Here is a 12091-nt window from a genome sequence, read left to right on the forward strand (position 1 = left end):
CTAGCACTCGGCTTTCACAAGGTATTGTTAGGTCAGCAAAGCCATCAATTAGGCTGTCTGAAGTTTTATCACCAACACAGCAGTAATAAGTGCTGGCCAGAAAGACTTCTGCTCTTCGGCAACTCCTGCAGTTTAAGCCTGTAAAGTTAGGGGTCATTCAGAGGTCAGTGCCAGCTGGGGGCAGCCTTTCCAGCCTAAGCTGGGACACCCAGGGCAGAGGATAAGGTAACTGCCAACCATAAACCCAGCCACCTTTCAACCCACTAGAAAGACAGAGCCTCAGGTACACATGGTTGATATTAGAGCCCAAGAAACGTTTGCAAATCAGGTGGTGGCTGAATCGCAGGAATGCAAAGGAGAAGCAGTTATTTCATCTAAGAAGCCTGGATCTAATTTTGTTGGAAATCCAAAAATAAGTGCCTACTTCATGTTACTTTAATGTTTAATAATGCCCATCAAATATTCATGTACAAACAGAGTAAGATGATAAGAAATCTCCTTTATTTCTCCAAATTTAATAAAAACAAAACAATTTTCTACCATTTGTCAGTTACCCTTGTCCCTGTGCACTTAACGACGTGTATTCCCCACACATTTGAGCTCATGCACAGGATTCACTGACCACGCATTTCGGAGGAGCAGCGAGCATCCAGTTAGCTTTTCCTTAAAAATATACCCATTGATAACATCTGTCAATATTTCCAGTTTCAGATCTTAAGCACAGGGGGACTTCATGATTAACGAGCCCACCTGGGGCCACAGGCAGGAACTGAAAACTCACTCTTTGAAATTAGCCAGAAAAATTCAGTGTGTGCTGGCAGCTCTGCGTTCCGAGGAAGCTGAAGTCCCTTTGGAGGAGGACAGTCAGGCCACACTCGGTCAGGCCTCCTGTGAGCACTCTGGTGGGAATACAATTAAGCTGAGGAATACTAGCCGGGAGAAAACCAAAGGAGTCTTTTGCATATTGTGTTTGTTTGCAAAACAATGGACTTCTTTATTACTTAAGAAAGTGTAGCTCAGTTGTCAAAAAAGAAAGTGACCAGCTATGTAGAGGTGAAAACAAAAGGAGAGTTGAAACTGCATCTTTCTTCCCACCTGTCACCTGAAATGTTGCTGAGGAATATCTGATCAGATCACGAAGACTTCCAGAAGCATCCCTCCAATCAGAAAAAGAACTTAATTATCTACTCTTTCCCCACCACTTTTACAGCAACCAAGGAGGACTGACCTGATATTTTCACCCCAGGAACTGTTTTTATCAGCTCACCTTGAAACCAGCGGAGATGCTCAGGAGGGTCAGAGAAGGCTCTTCTCCTTGAAGTTTCTAATGGAGGACACACTTGGCAGGGGTTTTACCTCCTTTTATGTGCTACTAATCCTGGTTTTTGTGTTTTGCATTTTTTTTTTTTTTCGGTATAGGCCAACTCTTTAGGTAAAACGAATTGCTATTTTTTCCCTTTTTAATTTCACTCTTTTATTCTTTACATCTGGAGGTTGTTCCCTTATTTATGTCTTTCTCTCCAGTTCCCCCAAACACTCCCTTACTCACAGAGCTGCAAGGCATCATGGTTCTTAGTTCTCAGCAGGAGAACTCCACACTGTCTTCAAACAAATAATTACGGGGAAGGTTAGAGGTTCACTCAAAGGTCATTTCTTTGGATACTCGTCAGAATGTTTACATTAGTAAAAACGGGGTCCGCTCAAAAGGTTGTTCAATGGGGGATACACAACAATGCAGAACATTAAAAAAGCATTCTGTGTGCTAGCAGGTCTTTATAGAAGCACTGAACTTGGAAATGCCACTCCAGTATAACATTTTCAACTAGTTACCATGGCATGGACTGGATGTTCACTAGCAGTTATGGCAATGGCCTTTCTTTGCCCACTTCTCCTAAGCAAATATGAATAGAAGCCTCTGAAGGTTTCCACTAGGTCCTTTTACAAAGGGTCACAGAGATTTTGCTTTTTTCACTTGGGCACCATTTAGCCTCTCTGGATTTTTGTTCTCAAACAATGTTTTTGATCCACAGTGCTATTTCTTGCCAGATTTATAATTCTACCACATTCTTTCAAATCACACAGAATTTTAAAAACATATGGGCCCCAAATTTTCAGAAATCTCTTAACATGCAACTCCTGCCAATTGTCAATTCCCCTGATCTTGGGATATTTTATTGACATCATAGATGTTACTATGAAAATTAAGAATTAATGAGTTGACTGTAAGAAAACCCTGATATTAAAAAACGAAATTACCACCTCCCACCAGTACTGATGACCCAGAGGCCACTCTTAGAAAATACACTGACATACATAACATGGAGCCATTTAAATTATAGGCTAAAACAAATCAAACTAAAAATAATTTTTATTTATTTAGTATTTCTAAGATGAAATTTCCATATATGGTCTTTTCTCAAAATTACATGAAATAAATTTTTTTCCACATCTTCTAATCTATATTTTTTAAAATGACCTTTTTCAGTGCTCAAGTAGTAAATAGAATATCAAGCTTTGATTTTACATAAAATTTGAAGAATCTAAGTTGAAAATCAACTCATCTTCAGTCTTTCAAGGTTCAGGCTCCATTCATATGGAAAAATGTAACTTGCTGGTTCAAAGACAAAAGACTTGTCTTAAAAAGACTCAAAAGGTTCCATGGATATTAAATGGGTCTTATAAAATAACATTTTGATGAGTTAAGTGTAAATGAATCAGACACATATGGATTAAGTTATCCTTGAATTTCACACGGGTTTAAAAAATAAGGGGAAAAGAGGGTCTTGGCAAAAAACATTTTGGACTTTGCCAAACCCAAAACATTTGAAAAATTGCTGAAGACATCCAACTAACCAAAATGCAGCAAGCTGCACCCAACTTTAATGAAAACCCCCACAAGTTATTTCCAATCCAAAGACTGTTAGGTTTTTCATCTGTATCTGATATTAAAAAATTCTCTAAGTTTTAATGTCATACCAGAATGATTTTGAAGTTGCAGGCATATAAGCTACTTCTCTATTGGTTTAAACAATTTAAGTTACAAAGTCTTCTTCAATATTAAACAGTTCTTAAAAAACATTCTGAGTTTTTTACAACTTGTCCATAAAATGTGCCAGTAAGCTTAGTGTCTAGCTTTATCTAGATTTCACTTAGGAAAAAAATTTTCATTAGCCTCATTGTGACTTTTTTTAAAGGGCTACAGATAATTTCATTAGTGAGTCCTTAGGGAATGAATACCCTAAAGAGCCCTAGTTCCATTGATTTGTATTGAACACAAAGTTAGTATCCAGGCTCATACAAAAGCCTGGGAGAGTATCTGCTAAGACTATCTACTTTTTCTCTAAATTTTACTTAAGTAGAAAATGCATGAGTATGTGTGATCCTTAAAAATTATATACTAAGACTTTTAGTTTAAAAATAACTTAATTATAGAAATAAATTCAATGATGTTCCAAGAATCACGAGGCCTTTCTGACTCAACTCAGAGATGAAAAAAGAATACATTAAAACAAATAAACCCAAGGTAGCAAATATCACTGTAATCTCATCTTACTGCCTTGCTGAAGAGCTGTTTCCCGGAGACCTCTCCTGTCCTCAGAAAGTCTAAACTTTGTAGCTTCGCATGCTTTTCTACAACTGAACTCTGACCATCATGATTTTTCTTTTAAAGACTTTTTACTCCAAAGTATGGTTCAGATTGATAGAAGTAGATTTAGGTGTCATTCCTGTGTGTTGTTGGTTTCTTTTCTTTATTCCTTTCTTTCTCCACCCACACCTCCCCCCCCCAATCTTTTTAAATGGCTGATAAATCCCTTCTTTCTGGTTCACTAACTTCATGCCACACCTGGTAACCAACTCCTTTTGGAAGCATTCCTTTTGTTAGAAAGTGCAGGCCTCCATGGAGTTACCTGGAAAGCTGCCATCCCTGAACACTCTGAGGAGGAATCAAGAATAGCTGGAATTGAAGATTCTGCATGGATTGCTTTGGGCAAGGAAGGGGACTGAACTGTTGAAGTGGGATCAGATCAATTGGGGAAAGGCGTTGTAGGTAGCTCAGTGACTGGGGACCTGTTAAAACATGAAAAGGCCCTGCTTCCCTACTGTCCCCAGCCCTGGGACCCATCAGCCACAGTGCTTATTCGCAGTGCTTGCTCCTGGCTGGTGTTTCAAATGATGAAACTTCCGCCTTGGCAAGTCACTTATCAAATTTCTCCATGTTTTCTTACTTTACAAAAAAAGCAAGTATTTCTCTGTGCTATGGTTACGGCTAAGAGTAGGATTTTCTCAGTAAGATACATTAAAATGGTTAAATCAGTGAATAAGGCAAGTTTAATGCCTTTGAAGATGAACTTGGGCAGGCAAATGATGGAGTCATGTCGCAAACATAAGTTTTCCACTGGTGACCAGACAATGGCTCCTTTCTCACAGACAACTGTGAGCAAAGTAAGGTAAATGAATGAGATTCATATGTTACTTAGGGACAGATTCATGGATCATAATTAATTTCCCTAAGCAATAGCCTGATTTATAATTTGACAGAATACTAGATTTGCCTACACCTTTAAAAACACATGAACTAAATACTAATAAATTTATAATATAAAAACATGATGTTAATCTGGAATCACAAACATTTTGTACCTTTATGAACATGGCTTGAGTAATGGAGTGTTCATGCTGACATAAAAGGCCCTGGACAAAATTATCGAGTAGGTGATGCTCATCCTTGACGGCCTTCTACTGTCTTCTTTCAATATTCTTACTTTCATCTAATTCTTCCCTAAAGTTACAAGGGCTCCTGTAGGTTCTTTACTAAAACACTCTACTTTGAGCATGCCCTTCTCCATTATTGTTGGATATTCCAGACTTATGCATAGAGCAATATGGTGAAGAGCATGGGCTCATGTCCTCTGCCCTTTATTTGCTGTGTGAATTTGGACAGTTCTTCTTCACCTTCCCAAGCTTCACTCCATTTCCTATCTGTAAACTGAGGAAATAACTGGGCCTGGGTGGTTTTGAGGACTGAGGGAGATTTTGTATGCAAGATCCTTAGCACAATGCCTGGCACATAGCAAGCTCATTAAATGTTAGCTTACAGTCAAAATGCACCTATCCAATGCTCCTAAATAGCTCTGTTCTCTCATACATAGTAATTAGGAATAAGTGGGTGGCTGTTAAACAAATCTATGCTGGATTGGCCACAAGGTAATAATGTGTTGTACTCCTACAAGTAGCGTGTGTTCATATCGCCGGATCTTTCTAAAAATCGGAGTTTAATCCAAATGTACAATGCTATGGTGGAGATTTTAGACACTGGGGCAGGCATCTGCCTGCAGGGATGGGAGGTGGATAGGAGAGTGAGCTCTTTTGGAATCACACTCTCTGTATGGTTCTCTAGATCCTTGCTACTTTACATGTGTGCCATGGACCAGTAGCAACATCACCTTGAGCTTGTTAGAGACGCAGAAATACATTACCGTCCCCATTCCTGTGCTACTGAATCTGATTCTGCATTTTAAAAGATCTCCAAGGGATCTATGTACATTTAAGTATGAGAAGCCTTGCTCTAGATCACATATCAAATTCTAGTGCTCTGCTTAAGAACAGAAACTTGCAAAGATCAAGTTTTAAGTGTGAATCTCAGCTGCAAAAAAATGCACATACTCTTTTCTTTAGGTATCTTAGATCTAAACAGCCTTTTACTTACTTGCCTTGGGCAATAAACACTTTATAATAATTTAATTTATTGTACTCCATCTGTACCTCTTAAAGGAAAAGCTGGGCCAGTAAAATGTTTTTGTGAAGACTGTTAACAGAGGCTATCTCTCAGGCATGGATAGGAGAATGGTAGATTTCTATCTTTTTTTCCAAATAATTCTGTACTGTTGGAGTTTTTAAAAAATATAATTATTTTTATATATAAAAGAATTTTTAAAGGAGATCAAGAAAATTTGTCATCTTATTTGACTAAGGTTTATATGGCTAACCGTAGGGACCTTTTAATTAAAATATTTGAGAAATTTCCCCTCAGATAGGGAATTATCTTCTATTTCCTTTACAATATTGAGCAACAGTAAACACTATTCCATGAATATAATCACACTTGATGGCATGTAACAAAACATCCCAGCAGGTTATGATTTTGAAGCACCGTTACTCTTACAGAATGCCATCAGATTATTCATATGTAGCTATTTATCATTCACTATAAAAGTGATCTTTCGAAGCTATTTGAAAGCAAGAGAGGAGAAAACACTCAAACTTCCTTAGCTATTCACATCTAGGATCTATCCTCTTAAAGATAAAATCCTAAGTCAATAGACATAAGTTGTAGTATATTACCTCATCCTGTACATGATTTATTGCAGATGGAAGTCAACTAGAAACTGAATTACTTTGAAACTTTTACTACTGACATTAAAATTCCAGATCTGGATACCTACACACCTTATAGTGCTTCTGAAAACAACTTTTTGCAGACACAGAAGGTACACCTACAACTTTATTTAACTCTATCAACATAAAAAGCAGGCACAATCATTTTCAAAACTACTGATTTCTAATTACCTATTCTGTATCTGAACACTGTGGCCTGACCTGGCTTTGCAAATCAACCAGTCACTTCACAATCAGTTGCACACATTCTTAGCCAACTCCCATTATGTTCCTAGCCATTTTACTCTAAGAGGAAAAGATCCCAACAAATCTAGTATCTTTTTAGCTTTCATGATCACCTTTGATTGAAGTACTAATTCTCTATCCTACTTCTTAATGGAAACCACCTAAGCATTAACTGGCCAAAAATGCACCAAGCTGTTTAGCAATTATGTATTAGATATGTTTGAAGAGATCAAGGTGCACTCACATGCCCTGTGCTATGGATATGTCTCTGATTAGCTTGTCATCTGCTCAGAAGAAGATGTAGGCTGATTCTCCTATACAGTCTAGCAGGCCAGCTGTTAGCTGCCTGTCAAGCCCTCAAGTGGACAAGTAGTCCAGGAGCAAAAATGTCACTCCTTTGATCTGGCAAGGAGCAGCTGCTGATTTATAGAGTAGGACTTTGTTCTTCCGTTCTATTTTACTTTCTTTCCTAAGGCAGAACCACAAAATCCAGGAGAAAAAAAAAGTGCCGTTCCCAGCAACATCAACAAGCTCTGACAACTGCAACAGGGTTTTTCTTGGCCCTAACAAAGCTCTCAGGCATCTCCTTTGACGCTCACCTTTCCCCCTCCCCTTCCTCCCACCCCCACCATTTTTTGCAATGCGGTAGTTATTGTTTAATTCAGCTTCTGTAAATGGAATGGACTGTGGCCAGCAAGCCTGGGGCATAAACACACCTGTATGAAAGAAGCCTTATTGTAGCAACCATCTACAAGGAAGCTCGCATGAACCACACGCTCCTGAGTTCAGAAAGAATGCTCCATTTTTTCTGACAGCAAATTTTACCCTAAGTGAGTTTCTATTTTTGGTGCCACCAACCTATGATGACCACATTTGAACTGCTTCCTTTCCAATGGCATTACACTCTTTAAATCAAAGCGATAAAAGGATTACATTTTCTTTTTTTTTTTTTTATCTGTGAGCAAACAGATCCATCAAAAATGTTTATCCACTGCCTGTAATATCAATCATTGAGAGCTGGGTAAACGTCCAGAAAGGCTTTAGCAAATGCATTATCAAAGATGCTATAATGTTGATTTCATTACCACTGATTTATATTGACATGACTTTCCCCGAGTAACTTATAAGGGAGAAAAAATCAACAACAAAATCTACATAAGACATGTGCATTGTCTTGCTAAGAATTAAACTGGTTTCAAATGCATAATCCTGTTCTCAACAGATAAATCTGTCAGGCTAGAGATGCCCTATCAACCAAGTGGGACATGCAATAATGCTTTGAGATATACTGTGAGAAGTCATCAGCCACATGTATGTATGTATATGTATGTGTATTGTGTGTGTGTGTGCACAGGTACATGTATGGAAACACACATACACACAGCAATAAACTTTGCCAGAGATGAATTCATTAACACCTGGCTCAGTTTTCTGTGCTGCTGCTGAAGTAGGGGTGATAAGGACACACACAGACACATATACACACATACATATAGAGAGAGTTACCAATTCTAGGATATTTAGACATATTACTGCATAGATCAAAGACAGGAATTTTGTCGGGGGGTGGGGAGGGGTGGAAATGCCAGAAACAAAGGAGAAAAGAATGGTTGCTAAACATTCTCACTTCTATTATACTCAATCATGCCATGTTCTAGTGTTTGTTCTCTTCCCCTCTATCTAGGGGAACAGAGATTATTCTCACCCTCATTTCTTGCTTTAACCTACATCACCCTTTGGCCAGTCAAAAGTTACTAATCACCTACCTCCTCCATGTTCACAGAATTGTATTCATAGATGCTTTCTCTAGGGGCGTGTGTGTGTGTTTCCCAATGAGAGACTGGGTTTGGCATATGGGAAGAGGGCGGAAGGTAAAGCTAGGTATAAAGGAGCAGATATAACGTAAGGCTTATTTTCATCCTGTTTTAATCCTAAAAAAAATTAGACCAAATAATTTTTAAGGTCCATAGTAATCTATGGACCTTATGTGTCACAAGGTAAATGTGTCACACATTTACCTATGTGTCACACATTGGTAAATCTTCCATATTCTATACTTCACATAAAACAAATTTAATGACAGAATATAAGACAAAGTTATATATAAAATTAGAAATAATACATACATATATAGTTATATGAGTTTCTTTCTCCGTATATATGAAAATTCAAGTTATGCCTTTAAAGATTTTTATTTTTCACACCCACAGAAACAAACTGAAAATCACAATTGGAGAACACACAAATAATTACAAGTCAAAATAGCCCATAGTCAGTAAATAAGTGTCATGAGGTCAATTAAAGAAGTTAAAGATTAATCTCAAATTCTTGGAGGAAGAAAGCTGAACCAGATTAAAAGAACGTGGAATATTGGAAGAAGAGAAAACAAGGAAATGGCATGCCGTAAAGCACCAGTCCAGACCAGGGCCGATTTTGTGCAAGGGAGGATAAAGGAATTGAACTCTGACTGGCTCCCAGCTTCGATCTGGAATACATGGCTATGATTAACACGCAAGCTGGTAGAGGTTCTTGAGTGATAAATTGAATTCTTGAAATTCCTAAATGGTAGAATGATAAAATATGGTGTTTGAGGAAGATCTGTCCAAGAGCTATGTATAGGATGAACTGAACTGATGAGAATCTAGAAGCTGAGAAGATGGAAAGTTCTTGTCCAATCCAGGCAGAAGAGGGAAACAAAACGAGCTCTGATTAAGGTGGTAGAAATGAAAAAGAAGTAGGGTATTTGGTTGGGAGAGCTGCTGATAAATTATACTTAGATGAAAAAGGAGAGATACAAATACAAAAGATATTAAGAGGATAAGTCTGAGAATTTATGTTTAGTATGTTATGGGGTACAGTTGATGAAAATTGGAAATAGATGAGAAATTCCTATTTGTTGTGGTGGGAAGAGGCAAATTCAATTTTTCAAATGTTACCTTTGGTTTGACAATAAGACTTTCAGGCTGAGAAAGTATGTCAGCCACTCAAGAAAAAAAAAAAAAAAACAAGGACAAAAGAAGAGCAAAAGGTAGTGACTTAACTTCAAAACGTCTAATTTCTTTCTATTTTCCAAGCTATATGAATATTCCAGAGCTGCAGGAGTAGGTAATAGGATAAACTGCCTGCTGGCTACCTCCAAAAAAATTACTTCCTTCCTCTTCCAAATTATCCTGTAAATTTTGGGAAGTTCTTTATCCGACCATGATTGGCCAAGTCGATTGTTAGTAAAAACCTCTGTGGTCAAGGCCTTGTTTCTAATAGGACCAATTCGCTTTTTCTTTACATTTTGAGTTAATTTGTGCAACTAGATTTAGAGGCCGATGATAATTACATACATGTTACACTGGGTGTTGCTACACAAATTACGTTCCACTCCTCACTCAACGAAAGTAAGTTTAGTAATGGAACTTATCAGAGAGTTTTTAAAACTGGAATAGGAAAATCTATATAAAAGACTATGTATTTTTAAGCAATAGCATAAAACAATCAAGGGTGGGTTTTCTCTAGGTAGTGACAACTAATTTAGAAGAGAATTGATAGGACAAAGTGTTACATTTAAAAGGGGCTCCATTAAGTGTGATGGCTTCCAAATTGTGTCCTCCTTTCAAACCATATTTTTCTTTTTAAATGGGCTTTTAAGGTGAAAAATATAGCACTTCACCCAAAATGGTGTGGAAACAAATGGTTCTCAAGTCTCTATTCTTCAACTCAGGCCAAACCACCCCAACACACCGGCAATCTAAAGCCACTTGGAGGGAAGGTGCTGTGCATGTGAATGTCCCCGTGGCCCTTTCATTTGTCTGGGGATCTCTTTTTTCTAAAGCAGCAGGGGATACTTCAGAAGACCAGATTGGCATGCCAGAAGTGTTTGGATGGACCAGGCTCTTATCCTCCTCTCAATTCTCCTGCTGCTTTAAAAGAAAGGATGTGGCAGAGGACACATTCGGAAGGTGGCAACATTCTTAGGGCCCTTTATCAATACCACCGCTTTCTTTAAATTGTAGCTTGGTCTCTTGTTTGAGAGGCTGAGATTTTAGCACTTTTAAAGGGAACCATAAGTGAGAAATCTCCTAGGTGTTAAACTTTAGAGTGGCTTCAACCCAAAATATGAAAAAATGAGATTAAAACACAGAAAGTCAAGTAATATTAAGAAAAAGATCCAACAAACAAAATATCATAAATATGCATATGTATATTCTTTCTGTTTAAACCAAATGCTATTTAACCAGTTTATACTGGCATCTAGTAAAGGTGCCAATGGGGAAAAAAAAAATCAAAGATCTAAACAATTTTAAAACTCACTTTAAATAAATTATAGTTCTAACAACTACACATCTAACAATAGCTTTAAAAATTATTATGAAAACATATTATGTCAGAAAGCAAAAAAAAATCTATTCACGAATACATGACTTAATATCCTCACATTTATGATGTTCACACATCAAATTCCAAATAAAATTTCCTGACTGCCTTTTCTTAATGACAAATTAAACATCTTTTACTTTGATTTGACAGCCGGGTAACATTCTGCATCTTCTCCAGAGATGTTATATGCAGTCTTTCCAATGTGACGGTATTATTACCCACAAAATTTTTAGCATCATCCCGTAATCATAAAAGACATAAAATATATCTTTATAAACCACAAGAGACCTAGCAAACCAGCAGTTATGCCACATCTGCTTTAGTCCTTAAATATTTTAGCTTTAGAGGGTTAGTTAGTGGATTTTCCCCCCGATTTGTGAGAAATAGAGACATCAACCTTTGATTCTGACATTACCCACAAAGCTGTAATCTACAATAGACAAAAAGCAAACACATTGTACCACAATTTGAAAGAATTTTTACAGCATATTCAGATTTCACATCTATCAGAATTTCCTAAAGTGGTTTAACTTAATTTTTAGAAATAGAAATGATGGCATTTCTATTTTCTATTTCCACTTTCACAATACAGATAAAGTAACAACACTATCTATCAAAAAATAACTTGGCTGGGCACGGAGGCTCACACCTGTAATCCCAGCACTTTGGGAGACTGAGGCGGGTGGATCACCAGCCTGACCAACGTGGAGAAACCCCGTCTCTACTAAAAATACAAAAAAATATTAGCCGGGCATGGTGGTGGATGCCTGCAATCCCAGCTACTCGGGAGGCTGAGGCAGGAGAATCGCTTGAACCTGGGAGGCAGAGGTTGTGGTGAGCCGAGATCGCGCCATTGCACTCCAGCCTGGGCAACAAGAGTGAAACTCCATCTCAAAATTATAATAATAATAATAATAATAATAATAATAAAAACAAAACAACAACAACAACAAAACCTTAATTTAGTATTTGGTTTAACTGCCACAGATTCTTTAGAGTCAGGTAATGTATAAATAAACAAAAAGCAATTAATACTTTTAAAGTTAATGTGCTAACTAACCAGGACCACACTATTCCTTTGGCCTGGGCTGGGCTTTCTGCT

General features: G+C 37.5%; 1 protein-coding gene across 1 annotated transcript in view; it reads right to left on the bottom strand.

Annotated features, from left to right (window-relative positions):
• MEIS2 (Meis homeobox 2) overlaps positions 1-12091 on the bottom strand; it is a gene marked incomplete at its 5' end in the record, with an annotated part of 207097 nt that overhangs the window by 4951 nt on the left and 190055 nt on the right.

Source organism: Pongo abelii, chromosome 16 (genome assembly GCF_028885655.2).
Source record: "Pongo abelii isolate AG06213 chromosome 16, NHGRI_mPonAbe1-v2.0_pri, whole genome shotgun sequence".
NCBI classification, from domain to species: domain Eukaryota; kingdom Metazoa; phylum Chordata; class Mammalia; order Primates; family Hominidae; genus Pongo; species Pongo abelii.